The following is a 14,940-nucleotide window of genomic DNA, read 5'->3' as shown; positions in this document are numbered from 1 at the left end:
TAAAATGCTGTTGTGAGATCTGCTGCTACAGCCAGCGTTCGGAGTTTGCCATGAGCCCTTAGGGGAGATGTAGACCACAGTGGGGAAGGGCATACAACCCTTGCCTAGTGCAAAGAAAGGCAGGTCAGGCATCTTCAGCGGACAGAAGCACCTGGGGTTCAAGAACTCTGGGATGCATATCTGCCACCACAACTTGTAGTAGTGAACGTGCTCTGCTCTGGCTCCAAATGTTAATCTTCCCATAGAAAACAGCATTACTCAGTAGCAAAAAAAAGAGCAGTGCCCGTTTCAAGAGCACCGTGCTGAGACTGAAAGTGTGTTTGAAGGCAAGCCACGTTGTGCATGAGTAGTAAAAGCTGATACCCTTAATCCCCATTCATGACCGGAAAAGTGACAGCTGCCCCCCAGGGACCCCCAGCCCCCCCTCAGCGTGGCAGGAAAAAGTGTGTGGTTTGTCCGGAAAAGTTGCATGCATGACCGGAAAAAAGATGCCATCTGTGTGTCCTTAAATGTGACAGGCATCAAGCTCTTGGAAATACAAAGGGCGCAGCAGGGGGTTTGTGTCAGAGTTAAATGTGGCGCTTTTTTTAAAAAAAAGAGAAGAGTTTCTGAAGAGTAATTAAGCACAGATGGAAATGCAAAAGGGTCAGACAATGAATCTCCTAAAGTCATGAAATGTGATAGGCACAGAGGCCGATTCACGCAGTCCTAAAAAGAAAAAGTGAAGAGTCCTGATTAGCAGACCACGCCCACTTGAGGCCACGCCCCCCGGCCCGCCTACTTAAACGCTGATCAACAGCGCAACGAAGAAATCTCTGACCCAGTCCTGAGGCGGAAGCCGGGAGCTGGAGGTACTTAGCAGTCATTGCCAAAAACTTGCTTTTAATCATTGTATTCATTGTGTGGTGTCACTCTAATTACCAGCACTGTGTTTTTAAACCTTAGCTGACAAGACAGCTAAACCCTCTTCTAGCACACAGCTAAGCAAACGCTGTCGCGCTATTCTCTAGACTCGAGCGGCCGCCATTAGATCAGGCGTGCTCGCCGACCACGCCCACTTGAGGCCACGCCCCCCGGCCCGCCTACTTAAACGCTGATCAACAGCGCAACGAAGAAATCTCTGACCCAGTCCTGAGGCGGAAGCCAGGAGCTGGAGGTACTTAGCAGTCATTGCCAAAAACTTGCTTTTAATCATTGTATTCATTGTGTGGTGTCACTCTAATTACCAGCACTGTGTTTTTAAACCTTAGCTGACAAGACAGCTAAACCCTCTTCTAGCACACAGCTAAGCAAACGCTGTCGCGCTATTCTCTAGACTCGAGCGGCCGCCATTAGATCAGGCGTGCTCGCCGACCACACCCACTTGAGGCCACACCCCCCTTGCCCTAGAAATGTGCATACACAGGACGTGCAGCGGACGAGCGCAGCGGGAGCGCCGGATGCGCGCCGAAGGCGCGCCAAAGGCAAGCCCGTCTGTGCCCGTCCGGGCCCGGGCGGACCCAGGCCCAGGGACTCTGCCAGATCTACCCCTCAGGCGCCTGATGTATACAGCAGACAAGCTTCTGGATCTCCGACCCGAAAAAAACCTAGGTTGTCGTTACATTCACGACACAGATAAACCCTTCACGAGCTGTACGCGTTGTTATCCAACCATCCAGACCACAGCCAATCCTAGATTACAACTGGGTCTTCTTAACTGTCGTTCCCTCCCCAAGCATGCACTCGAAATCAACGAGATGATCCAAGACCAAGGCTTGGATGCACTATTTCTTACAGAAACCTGGCTTTCTGACAGCACCGATGCAGACGCCGTCTCCGCCCTTCCCCCAGGCTACCTCATCCAAACCCTCCATAGACCAAGAGGTAGAGGAGGTGGGTTGGCCATAATCTACCGGGAACATCTTACCTGCAGACCGAGTGACGCCCAAATTGATAATTCCGAAAGCTGCCACTTTTCCCTTCAATCTTCCCCGACGCACTCCCTTTCGGGACTCCTGATCTATCGGCCTCCAGGTATTCTTGGGAAATTTCTCAATGCAGTCACCGAAACGGCTTCTCAACTAGCCGCCTCCGTTTCCAACTTCCTCATCGTGGGCGACCTGAACCTTCACTTTACAGATCCCACCGACCGGTCTGCCTCGGACCTACTAGCGGACCTTCTGTCACTTAATATCAGGTTAGTCAACAAGGAGCCCACCCACGACAAGGGACACCTGTTAGATCCCGTCCTCACCAATGCCAATATCACCACCAGTCCACCTTTGCCACTCCCATGGACTGATCATCTCTTAGTCCCTATTTCATGGGAGGCCCCTACCGTCACCACCCAGCCTGGGAAAATCAAAGTCACTGACAGACGATGGCATAAACTCATCCCGTCAGAATGGTCGGACATCCTCTCTAATACCACCCCAGTGCTTTCCTCCGACGCCACAACGGCCGATGAACAGTTTTGCTCCTGGATCACTTCCTCCCTCGACACCCTTATCCCCAAAACTTCCATCCTCAGACACAAGAAACGTATACCCTCAGCCCCATGGTATACCCCAGAGCTCAAGTTGCTGCGGCAGGACTGCAAGAGAGCTGAACGGTCATGGAGGAAGGAGAAATCCAACGCTAATAAGGACGCCTACGCCACCTCCTTATCAGCTTACAAATCTATGATCGACAAAACAAAAAGCCGATTCTTTCAGGAACGAATCGAAAAAGCGGCCTGCTCAAGTAAAGAAACCTATACCATCCTCAAGGAACTCCTTAAGGTCCCCGCCCCTAGAAACCCCCCAGATCCAAAGGCAGATCAGGAAAAATGTAATCAGCTAGCCAGCTTTTTTCAAGGAAAAATCCAAAAAATTCTGGACTCCATCCCTCCGACTAATTCGAGCGAGACCGACGATCCCCCCGACACTTCGATCACCCCTCGCCTAACTTCCTGGGGACAAATAACCAACGAAGAAGTAGAGAATACGCTCACATCCATCAAAAGCGGATCTCCTAGGGACCCCGCCCCACTACGAATCCTTAAAGAAGTCGCTCCCATTATCATCCCCCCCTTACCCAGCTGATCAACGCTTCTTTTCAACAGGGAGTCGTCCCCCCTAGTTGGAAAGCAGCAGTCGTTAAGGCGCTGCTAAAAAAACCCTCCTTGGACGCAGCAGAACTGGCCAACTACCGACCAATATCCCTCCTCCCCGGGACCAACAAGGTTGCAGAGAAACTGGTGAATAAGAAACTCTCCCAGTTTCTTGAATCTAATAATCTGCTAAAAAACTCGCAGACAGGTTTCCGCCCAGGACAGGGCACCGACATCGCCCTCCTGGCTGCAGTGGAGGAGGCCAGAGCGCTCTTAGACGAGGGAGGATCAGTGGCAGTGATCCTCCTCGACCTGAGCGCGGCCTTCGACACCGTCAACCACCAACTCCTGGTCAAACGGCTCAAGAAGGTAGGAGTAGAAGGCACCGCTCTATCCTGGCTTTCCTCCTTTCTGGCCCAACGCTCCTTCCAGATCTGGGAAAATAACACCCGCTCCTCCGATACACCCCTCCAATGTGGGGTGCCTCAGGGCTCCTCCCTGAGCCCCACATTGTTTAACATCTATATGTCCCCATTGGAGGAGGTTGTCATCCCGTTCGGAGTGAGCATTGTCAGCTATGCGGATGACACACAGCTAGTTGTCTCCCTTTCCCACCCTAGTCAACAGCCAGCGGACCTATTCAACTGCTTGACGCAGATCCAAGGGTGGATGAATAGCTCAGCCTTAAAGCTGAATGGTTCTAAAACGGACATTCTCCTTCTGGGTCAGAAAGGATGCACCTTCCCCTTGAACACCTGGCCACCCTGTCTGGGCCCCCCCCTGCTCCCAAACAGGAAGTAAAAAGCCTGGGAGTATGGATCGAAACAGATCTTTCTTTTACCACACAGGCCAAAAAAGTAGCAGGCACCTGCTTCGGCCTACTCAAATCGATGAGAAAGATCCTGCCCCTCCTTCCACCCACATCGCAAAGACTTCTCATCCAAGGCCTTATTCTGTCCAGGCTTGACTATAGCAATGCTATATACCTGGGCGCACCCGAAGCAACCCTAAATAAACTGCAGAAAATTCAAAATGCTGCCGCCCGGATCCTCACGCATACTCCTGCCAGAGCTTCAGCCAAACCTGCTCTGAAGCTCCTTCACTGGCTCCCAGTGAGGGAACGAATAACATTCAAAGCCTTAAGCCTGGCTCATAGGCTAGTGCAGAATCAGGGCCCCCCCATTCTGAGGAAATTCATACAACCCTATAAAGCCCCTAGATCTCTCCGATCGGACAAGGAGTCCCTCATCACCGTGCCCAGATTCAAAAAAGCCCGCACGGGTGGAAGACGTTTCTCGATCCACACAGCGCGCCTATGGAACGCCCTTCCTCGAGACCTGAGGAAAGAATCGAACTACCTACGATTCAGGAAACGACTCAAAACTCACTTGTTCCCTTAAAACAACTTTTAACCACTTCTATTTTTAACTGCTTCTGTTTAAAATTGCTTCTGTCCTAAATTGCTGACCCCCTCTTTTACCCCCGCCCCCACTGGTGTAGGGATTTTTAGCGCTGGGATACCTCAGGGTGACTACGCGCTCTATAAATTTTTTTAATAATAATAATAATAATAAAGATGTATAGGTATAATATGAATGCAAAAGGCTGACCCCTAGGACCTGCAAACCCAACTTAAGGACAGCGCCAGCTGCAGCAAACTTCAGCAAATGGGTTGTCGATATTGCTTATCAGAAGACGGGGTAAAGTGCAAGGTGATCACAAAGGGAAGCATCTTAAAGTCCTGAAATGTAATTTAGCACAGATGCAAGGGCACACGATCCCCACAAAAAGAGGTAAAGAGAGATTAGCAGATGTCCCGGTGATAAGTTACACTGTCTGCAGGAGATGCCCTAGAGCATGCGAAAGATAATTACGGCCTAGGACAAGATGAGCACAAAAGCCAGCAACTTAAAGTCCCTGAAATGTAATTAGCCACATATACTGTGATAAGATGAACGCAAAAGGATGACCCTTAGGACCATGTGAAGCGCCCGTAAGAGGGCCTCAAAGGTATGTCCTCAGGGGTCATGGGTCAGGAAATGAAGTCGCAAAATCAATGCACTATCACCCATTAGAAGTCCACCTCCACAAAGGCTACATGTATAATGAGCGGACCGTTCAAAGGTATAAAACCACCGCAAATACAGGTCACAAACACAAAACACATACAGAGGCCACACATCTGGAAGGTCGTATTTGTGATTTGCATTGGCACAGACCCGTCCCAGGACTTTAAAGGGAATAATGGATCAGAGCAACTTGTCACAGATTAACGCTGCCTGCGACAACTTAAGGAAGGTAAATAAATAAGGGTCTGGGTGGTTGGTGTATGCTGATTTTATTTAATGTATGGTAGTTGTATTTAAGTGCCCAGAGTTGTATTTTTTAAGGGTTTTAGAGCTGTGTAGGAAGGTGTTCAAAGTGTTTCAAATAATTAAGGTTTTAGGGCTATGTTGTTTAAAGGTAATGTTGATGGTGAAAAGAGGTATTGTATTTAATGTGATCAATGTTGTATTTTTTTTAAGGTTTGTTTTACGCTGTTTTAAGTAATGTTAAATGAGGGTTGGTAGAATGTTTAAGGTGAACAATGCTGCCTTTTATTTTTAAACACAGTGTGGTGCGCTTTAGGTGGGTATTTAAGAGTGAATACCTAGAATAGCTAAGAGTATACATATTGATACAGGTATAACAACCTCTTAAACAGAGTATAGAAACCTACCCCACGTGCGACATTAATGTCATACAAATACAAGCACTGTTTTACAAATAAATTAAATAACACATGTTGGTACTCACCAGCAGGGGCCGGGGCTCTGCATAGGCGTCGGGTTTCCCATAGTAGCCAAGGTACTGGTGTGTGGCATTGCCTGTGGCTCCTGAGCACCAAGGCCAGTGAGGGGGCCCTCCGGGTCCGTGTGGGGCGTGAGGCCTCGTTTTCCCAAAAATAAAATAATGCTCCCGGAGCCCTCTGGGCTCCATGCGTGGCTCCGTGGGGGCTTGCACCGTAGTGGTGGGGCCTCTGGGACATTGGGGTAGCGTGGCCATCGGGGGTCCGTGGTGAAGCGTGAGGCCCCGTTTTCCCCTAAAAAAATTATAATAACGCCCCTGAGCCAGGGCTCCGGTGCCCCATTGTGACAACATTTTTTACAAAAGAAACCCCCGGAGCACAGTGGTGCTCCATGCGCTGCTTTGGGGTTTTGAGGCCGGTGTGTTGGGGGTCTGGCGCCTGCGGGCGTAAGGTAAATGTTTTAAATATATATATATATATATGAAATCCCCACGGAGCCCCGTGGTGCTACACGCCGGGGTCTCCGGGGGTGTTGAGGGTGGTTGGCGGGCTCCAGTGTCCCATGTGTGGCGCTGTTTTATTTAAATTAAAAAATGAAACCTCCGGAACCCCGAGTTGCCCCAGGCCGGGGCTCCGGGCTGTTGTGGCGGGTTGGGCGGGCATCCGGGCCCATTTGTGCTACGTATGGGCTCTAGGCCCTGTTTTTTTAAACTGAAGCCCCACCGGAGCCCCTGTGCTCCATGCGAACTCCGGTGGGTCTGCGCGGCGGCGTTGGTGTGCTCCTGTGGCCGTGTTTTAAAAACAAATTAAGCCCCAGAGCCCGTGGTGCTCCATGCGGGTTCTGGGGCATATATGCCTACTGTTGGGGGCCTCCTACGCCCCAGGCAGCTGTGGGCGTTAGGCCCCCGTTTAAAAAAAATAATAATTCAAGCCCCCCGGAGCCCGCTGTGCTCCTTGCGGGCTCCAGGACATGTTCGATGGCTGTGGGGGTTGCTGGGGCGCTAGGCCCTCGTTTTAAAAAAAAAAAAAGTAATTCAAGACCCGGAGTCTGCTGTGCTCCATGCGGGCTCCGGGACATGTTCGACGGCTGTGGGTGTTGCTGGGGCGCTAGGCCCGCGTTTAAAATTTTTTTTTTATTCAAGCGCCCGGAGCCCGCTGTGCTTCATGCGGAGCTCCGGGGCTGTGAGGCTTGTGTGGGGTAGTGACTGCGGCCTCGGGCGCCAAGGTTCCCATTATTCAAAAAAAAAAAAAAAGAAAGAAAGAAATAAAACCCATAAAGAAAACGAAGACCCCGTGTGGAAGGGTCGGCTGTATGGGGGATCGAGGCGGCTGGCGGCATTCCCTAGGCTCCCTCGAGGGTCCCGATGGCGGCGGCATGTTGTTTTCCCCTCAGGGACTGGTGTGGTAGGGCCCGCCCCTCCAGTGACATCAGGGGAGTCCCGATGATGTCACTGGTGGGGCGGTTCCTACCTCAGCAATCCCTGAAGGGAAGTGTGTGGGGATTCCTCAATGTCGTTTAAGGCATTTTTTTTTTATATAGCGTGGAGTTTACCCCAAGGTGTCAGAGCGCTTCACAAAAGGAACAAAACTGGTACATGAGAACATTACAAGTGTACAAAATACAAAAGCAAACGTTACATTGAATGACGCAATAATGACAATCGTGAGCCAACAAAATACAAGAGGTAGCAAACGATGCATTATAGGAGGAAAAAAGTGCCGTGTGCAGGTTACAAAAGCGTACAAAATAAACAGAGGTGTAATACTGCAATATATGGAGGGCCCTCAAGCACAAGAACAAACATTACGTAGTCAATAGTGGCACTTGTGTATGTATCTATAGCAAACAAAATGTAAGAGGTAGCAAACAGAATGTTACATGTGAAAAGTAACGTGTGCATGTTACAACAGAGTCCCGAGCACATGTAGAAGGATAATAATGTCATAAATGGTAGAACCCTTAGTAAGGCACTTCTATAGCCATGTAGAGCAGAATTTCCTAGTCAGTTTTGAAGGCTTGGGCATGGGTTTTAAATGGCCGTTTTTTCAATATTATATACACGCCTAAGTCGCTGCGTGTTTATTTTATGCAGCTACCCATAAGTAAAAGCTAATACGCATGTGTTGATTTTCAAGGTGTGATATGTGTTTTTCTACGAGGTATTTAACTGTAACATAGTGTTTATGAGATATGTTTTAAAGCACCCCCTTTTTTCATTTTATATATCTACCCCCAGCCACAAGACCTGCCTGTATTAACCCTCACAGACTCGGCCCTGCCTGTATTAACCCTCACGGACTCGGACCTGGATGAATTAATCCTCACGGACTCGCAAATGCAAACCATAGAGACAGGTATATGCACTTAGAGATGCTTACTTCCGAGTTACTGCACACACCGGTATCTTAGAAGCCCTGCATTCCTAATGTGTTCTCACATGTGTATACTTTTTATAGGTTTGAATCCCGAACTACAGAGGATTCTTGACGATCTACAGCGCATACCAGTGGCTCAAGACGCGTCGCTGAGTGCACAGGCTAATCCCCTTCCTACAGGTAAATCAAAAGGGTGGTAGTTTTCAGAGGTTTAAGACCTAGGAGGAGGGCCTAGTACCCCATAAAAACAAATGTGAACTATAGGAACGCTCCTCAGAGGGGTCTGCTAAGGTCGGGCTTATACTACAAATGTGATTATTTTTTCTTTACAGGGCCCCCTGAGCCACGCCAGGACATCGTGATTGTGCAAGACTCGCCCCAACGCCCAAAAGAAACAACTGTGAAAAGGAAAGCTACAGCAACTAAAGATGGACCTGTGAAAAAGAAAGGATCTGGGAAAAGTCATCTAAAAGGTGTGTTTTTACAAAAGGCTGTGAAACAAAAAAGAACTCTCTGAGTTTTATTCTCTCAAAACCAAGGGGTCTCAGACTTAGAGTACCAGGGTCCTGCGGAGGTCTCTCAAAACCAAGGGTCTCAGACTTAGAGTACCAGGGTCCTGCGGAGGGTAGTGTACGCATATTATACAAGATTCATGCGTGTTTCTAATATATATATTTTTTATTTTACATTTCTAGGAGCAGCTCAAAAGAACAGCGGCGCTGATACTCATAAGGCTAAGAGAGCTACGAAGCCGCTGACGGATATCACAAAGATCGTTCTGAACAAGGGGCCTACAGCGAAAGGTGTGAGTAGGCGTGTTCGCCAGGATAAACTCTGTTCTTATTACAGACATATACACCAGCGAACAGGGACATCTCAGAAATGTAAAATCAAGCCCACCACCAAGCTGTTGAACCCTTTTACAGGATCGTCTATTTTACCGGAGGTGGGTGTCAACCGTGGAGTAGTGCTCACAACCCCAGCTGTTGTAAAGCCAGGCTTGTGCAAAAACCCCTTGGCGGATCAGAAACCTCTCAAGGCCTCAAAAGGGATGCGCGTCACAACCAAACCTGTCCTTAACAAAAAGCAGCTGAAACCCGTACCCCATACCGTGCCCGTAAACCTCAAGAAGAAGAAGGGCGGGCATATGTCCCAACAAGGTCCCTTAGACCTCAGCAAGAAACCTGTGGCTTCTGAATCCCTGACATCTCCTGTAGATCTATCTTTAAAAAATGTTGTTAAGCAGGGGAGCGATCCCACTACCCCGGGGCTCTCTAAGGACCCATCGACAGCTACGCCTGTTGCGGAAACTCTGTTACAACCACAAACCCCTAAAGTCAGCAGGCTTTCAAGAAAATATCTTAAGAATAAGCAGAGATTAGATGTGTCAGAATTAGAAACAGCAGAGGTACCCATAAGCAAACCTGTTACACCTCAGACCCCTGATCCGTCTGTGAAACCTTCGGGAGTTTCAAACAAACTAGCCAATCATACAGAGGCGTATCCCCAAGACCAAACCCTAAAAACTTTGATAGTCGCTCCTACAGTATTTAGGGACAATGCGTCTGAAAAGGGGCGCCCATTAGGTGGAGCGGTAGACAGCCTTGAGGGAACCTCAGAAGCAGCGTACGAGGGCCCTTCTAATACCCGCAATGTGTTTTTGCACGATAGGGCCTTATCCTGTAGCAACCTTGATTATTGCAACAGACAATTACACACACCCCTTCTTATGTCCCCTATACCCCCTCAGGGAGAATTCAACCCCACCATCCCTGTGATCAGTGTAAACCCCACCATCCCTGTGATCAGTGTAAACCCCGTATCACCCCTTGCACTACACACCCATAACAGTACGGGGTGGGACGACGGTTCAAATCATAGTATGGAGGGTGTATTTAGTATGATCCCACCCCCAGATGCCCTAGGGTGTTCGCACTGGGACCCTGTTTCCATGATCCCTCCAGGTCCACAGTTACAGAATGGTGAGGGTATTGAAGACCCTAGAGAGGTCCCTGGCGCTGTAGAGGTTGCTACACACACAAGCCCTGTATTCACCACCAACCCTCCAAAATATGACTCTATAAATCCAAAACCGGTACTAGATGCGCATGTAAAGGATATAAAATTGGCTGTCAGAAAACTAAAGCGCCAAGCGGTCACCGCAACCTTAAAATGGGGATTGGGGGGTAGCTGTGACATATCCTTGGCGGCGGCACAGCAGAAGATATTGCAAAGGGTTGACCTCTGTAAAAGAGTGATCCTCCAAACTTGTCAGGAAGCAGGATCAGACATAGGGACCATACAACCGTGACTAGGATGCCGCCAACTCCTAAAGAAATGGCAGTCCCCCGGGGTTAGTAAAATACGCACCTCAAAATATACCCGTAAGGTCCAAACAGTTCTAACAAAATCCCTTCGTTTCCTACACTTACGAGGTCATAAAAAGCGCATAGAACACCGCAAACAGAGGCATGCTGTTTCAAAAACCAAGTCCGAATCATATACAGCGATACCAGACACACACCAGAACACATGCGGGGGAGAGGACAGACCTAGAGGCATCCCCTTGAAGGGTTATGGTGTTAGAACCCCAACACAACCCCATCCGGAACCCTTAGAGGAGTCTCTGCGTGGTTCTATAGCAGAGGCCTCAACAAACACTCCACACATAGGTACAGTACATACTGCCCAGATAGGCGGGGGTCTGGCATCTAGAAAAGCAGGGTCCCATAAAAAACAAAAGTGGGCCAATAGCGCTAAACAACGACGTTTTTTAATCAGGAAGCTAAAGAAAGCCAGAATATGTGCTACAAGGCGCTTTAAAAGACAACAAGATCCCCTACTAAACCAGAACCCTCAAAATGACACCTCAACAAGCTCCCCAGAAAGTCAAACCCTTCAAGATGAGGATTCAGAGGTTGTCTGTTTAGAGAGCGTTAGAAGCTACAAGTGTAATGTGGAGAGATTTAGGGCCACCGAGCACTACGAGGAGTTTAGGCTTGCTAACCTACACCGTATAACGTCCACCGATCACGGTGTTATTGCTATACATCAGGCGGTGCAAGCGCTCATTGAAAGGTTGCTACGCGATGTGGGGCCCAATGATTTTTTCCAGCTACGTTGCCAGGGGCAGGGTCTTGATAGTCCGCTGTTCACCAGAAGAGCATTGCGCGATGTGTTTGACGCCGTCAACTTTTTAGAAAACCTGACGCGGCTTTTACAGAGCCATGCTGAACTAGTCGCCTTTAGAACTTTCAGAGTCATAGCCATCATTGTACGGGGTCGTGAGGGGGTATTTCCCGCCCTTTAAAGAGCGTGCTATACAGCCAGATCATAGGTAAGAAGCAGTGCTGGCTGCTCGACTTTAACAATAATGCAACCAACACGTGTCTTGCGGCCAGCATAGCAGGGTTGCTGATGGGGCGCGACACCACCGACGCTGTCATCCTGGCTAGAGCGTCTGAAGCCCATAGCGTTCTTGAAATACATCCAGAACGACTGGTCGGCTTTGGTGACATCAGTCTTTTTGAAAACTATTTCTCGGTGACTGTGAAAGTTCTTTATCACAACGGCTCTTGGAAGTACTTTACAACCGGAGCCGGTGTGGGGAACAAGACTGTATATGTCCTTCACCATGACAAACACTTTTACGGCATCTTGAACCTTAAAGGTTTTCTGGGAGCCCGATACGTGTGTACACATTGCGACCATATATACAGCAATATGGAACGTCATCAGTGTGAAATACATTGTAAGATGTGCCAGAGGGATGGCTGCGTCGAAGACGCCACCACGAAGGTGAGGTGTCGCACCTGTAAGATGTTTTGTCGCTCTCAAGACTGTTTGAACATCCACAGGAAAGCTGTTAGATGCAGCCCCAAAATGGATTGTTTTGAGTGCGGCCGGTTTGTGGCTGATGATCACAAATGCAGGGGTATGAAATGCCCCCGGTGTCGGGTGTCTTTTGATGCTGGTACCAACCATCAGTGCTACATGGTTAAAGGCAGACCCCAGACCAAGACCGAAGCATACATCATGTTTGATATAGAGTGCACGCAGGAGACGGGAGTACACCAGCCTAACTATATTTACGCCCACCATCTAACTTCCGACGAGAGCTGGGAGTTTGAAGGTAGAACGTGCGTTGGTGATTTCCTTAACACCTTCATTCAAACAGAATTCAAAGGCTACACCATGCTGGCCCACAATTCAAAAGCCTACGACTCATTCTTTATTTTGCAAAATATGATTCGTGAAAAGGTACAAGTAGACCTCATCACTCAGGGTTCCAAGCTGATGCTGTTAACAGCTGGACAGTTACAAATAAGGTTTATAGACACCTTGAATTTTTTACCCATGAAACTGAGCAAGCTTCCAAAAGCCTTTGGATTCCCTGGGTGTAAAGGTTATTTTCCACACTTTTTTAATACCTGGGCTAACCAGGATTATGTGGGTCCCATGCCCCCTCCTGCCAGTTACGGGGTCGATTACATGATGCCTGCCGAGAAAGAGAACTTTCAACAATGGTACTCTGAAAACCATGAAAAGGAGTTTCATTTTAAAACAGAGTTGAAAGCTTATTGTCAGGCGGATGTAATGATCCTGCGACAAGCGTGCAACCTCTTCAGAGATGCTGTGGTGGAGATGACTAAGAAAGTCAAGCTGTTAAAACCAAAGAAGCCTCAAAGACCTACGAAGGTCAGAGCTATGAAACCCAAGAAGCCTAAAACGGTAAAGAAAAGCAAGGCCTTGAAATCCGTGAAGGATCAGTCGCCAAAGGAGATCGAATACATCGACCCTTTTCAAAACATCACACTGGCCTCCATGTGTATGTCCATTTACAAACACATGTTTTTAAAACCGGAAAGTATCGCTCTAGTCCCTCCAGATCTCTATAACGGCAAACAGAAACTCTATTCAACCCCCTCTATCCGATGGCTCATGTACGTCTCTGAGAAGGAAGGCATACAGATTCACCACGCCTTACAGGGAGGTGAACACCGTGTGGGTCCCTACTACCTGGATGGGTACGCTGAAATTAAAGGAGTGCCGACGGCCTTCGAATACAACGGGTGTTTTTACCATGGTTGCCCTCAATGTTACAAGCCTCACAAGTTTAACAGATTGTTGGGGGCCAAATTCGAACACTTACACATGCGTACTCTGTTGAAGGCACAGTATGTTGAAAAATGTGGCTATGCTATGAGGGCTATTTGGGAGCACGAATGGTCAGAGATGCTAGCAACCGACACCGAGCTCTGTTCTTTCCTCCAGACTCGTGCTTTACCCGAACCCCTGGAACCTCGCGACGCCTTATTCGGCGGCCGTACAAATGCCATACAATTGTACAGGGCAGCGGGTGATGGTGAGAAAATACACTACTACGATTTCACCAGTCTGTACCCGTTTGTGAACAAGATGAAGGTATACCCCTTAGGACACCCAACCATCATCTATAGAGATTTTAAGCCCATATCCGAATACTTTGGGCTGGTCAAATGTGAAATCTATCCTCCAAGACAGCTTTACTTTCCTGTGTTACCATACAGAGTCGATGGTAAACTGATGTTCCCCCTCTGTCGAGCATGTGCTGTGTTTAAAGAGGTTAGTTATTGTGGGCACACCGAAGAACAAAGGATGCTCACAGGGACCTGGTGCAGCATCGAGGTAGAAGCTGCCTTAGAGAAAGGTTACAGGCTCGGGAGGATCCACGAGGTATGGCATTTTAAGAGGACCTCTACACAACTCTTTGCCCCGTACATTAACCTGTTTCTCAGAAACAAGCAGGAAGCCTCTGGGTATCCCGAATGGTGTACTAGTCAGGATGCAAAACAGAAGTACATCGATGACTACTACCTTCACGAGGGTATCCAGTTACGTCCCCATTTGATAGAGGTCAACCCCGCCCGGCGACAGTTAGCCAAGCTCTGTCTTAATTCCTTATGGGGAAAATTCGCTCAGCGTACAAATATGTCAAACACGACCTTAATAACAGATCCTGACGAACTGTTTAAGTACCTCTTTGCCCCTTGTTACGAGGTCTCCAGCGGCGAGTTTATCGACGACGATACCGCGGCACTATGCTGGAAATACACAAAAGCATACCCCACAACGTGTATCAACGTAAACATCTTCATCGCAAGCTTCACCACAGCCCACGCCCGTCTAGAGCTTTACAGGGTTATGGATAAACTCCAGGACCGTTGTTTGTATCACGATACCAACTCTGTAATTTTTGTGAGTAAGCCGGGGGATGAAGACCCTCCCCTTGGAGATTATCTTGATAATTTGACCAGCGAGCTCGATATGGATGAGCATATAATAGAATATACAACATCCGGGCCTAAAACATACTCATACAGGACAAACAAGAACAAAGTGTGTATGAAGGTCAAAGGCATAACCCTAAACGTCAACAACACCCTAAAAATCAATTTTGACAGTCTAAAGAATTTGGTGCACGAATACGCGGCATCAGACGATTGTGAAAATGCAAAAACTATAGTTGTGAACCAGCCCTGCATAGTCAGATCCAAAAAGAAGTGGGAAATTACAACACAGCCCCTACATAAAACCTTACGCGTTGTTTTTGATAAAAGGGTCCTGACCACTGACTATAAAACGCTGCCGTACGGCTATTAGACCCCATTAGAGAGACAAACCAGCCCCTAACATGGACACCCGATTACAACATCCATTCTCCTGC

This window comes from Lissotriton vulgaris, chromosome 11 (genome assembly GCF_964263255.1).
Source record: "Lissotriton vulgaris chromosome 11, aLisVul1.2, whole genome shotgun sequence".
Classification (NCBI taxonomy): Eukaryota; Metazoa; Chordata; class Amphibia; order Caudata; family Salamandridae; genus Lissotriton; species Lissotriton vulgaris.
Note: the sequence above shows the minus strand (reverse complement) of the source record.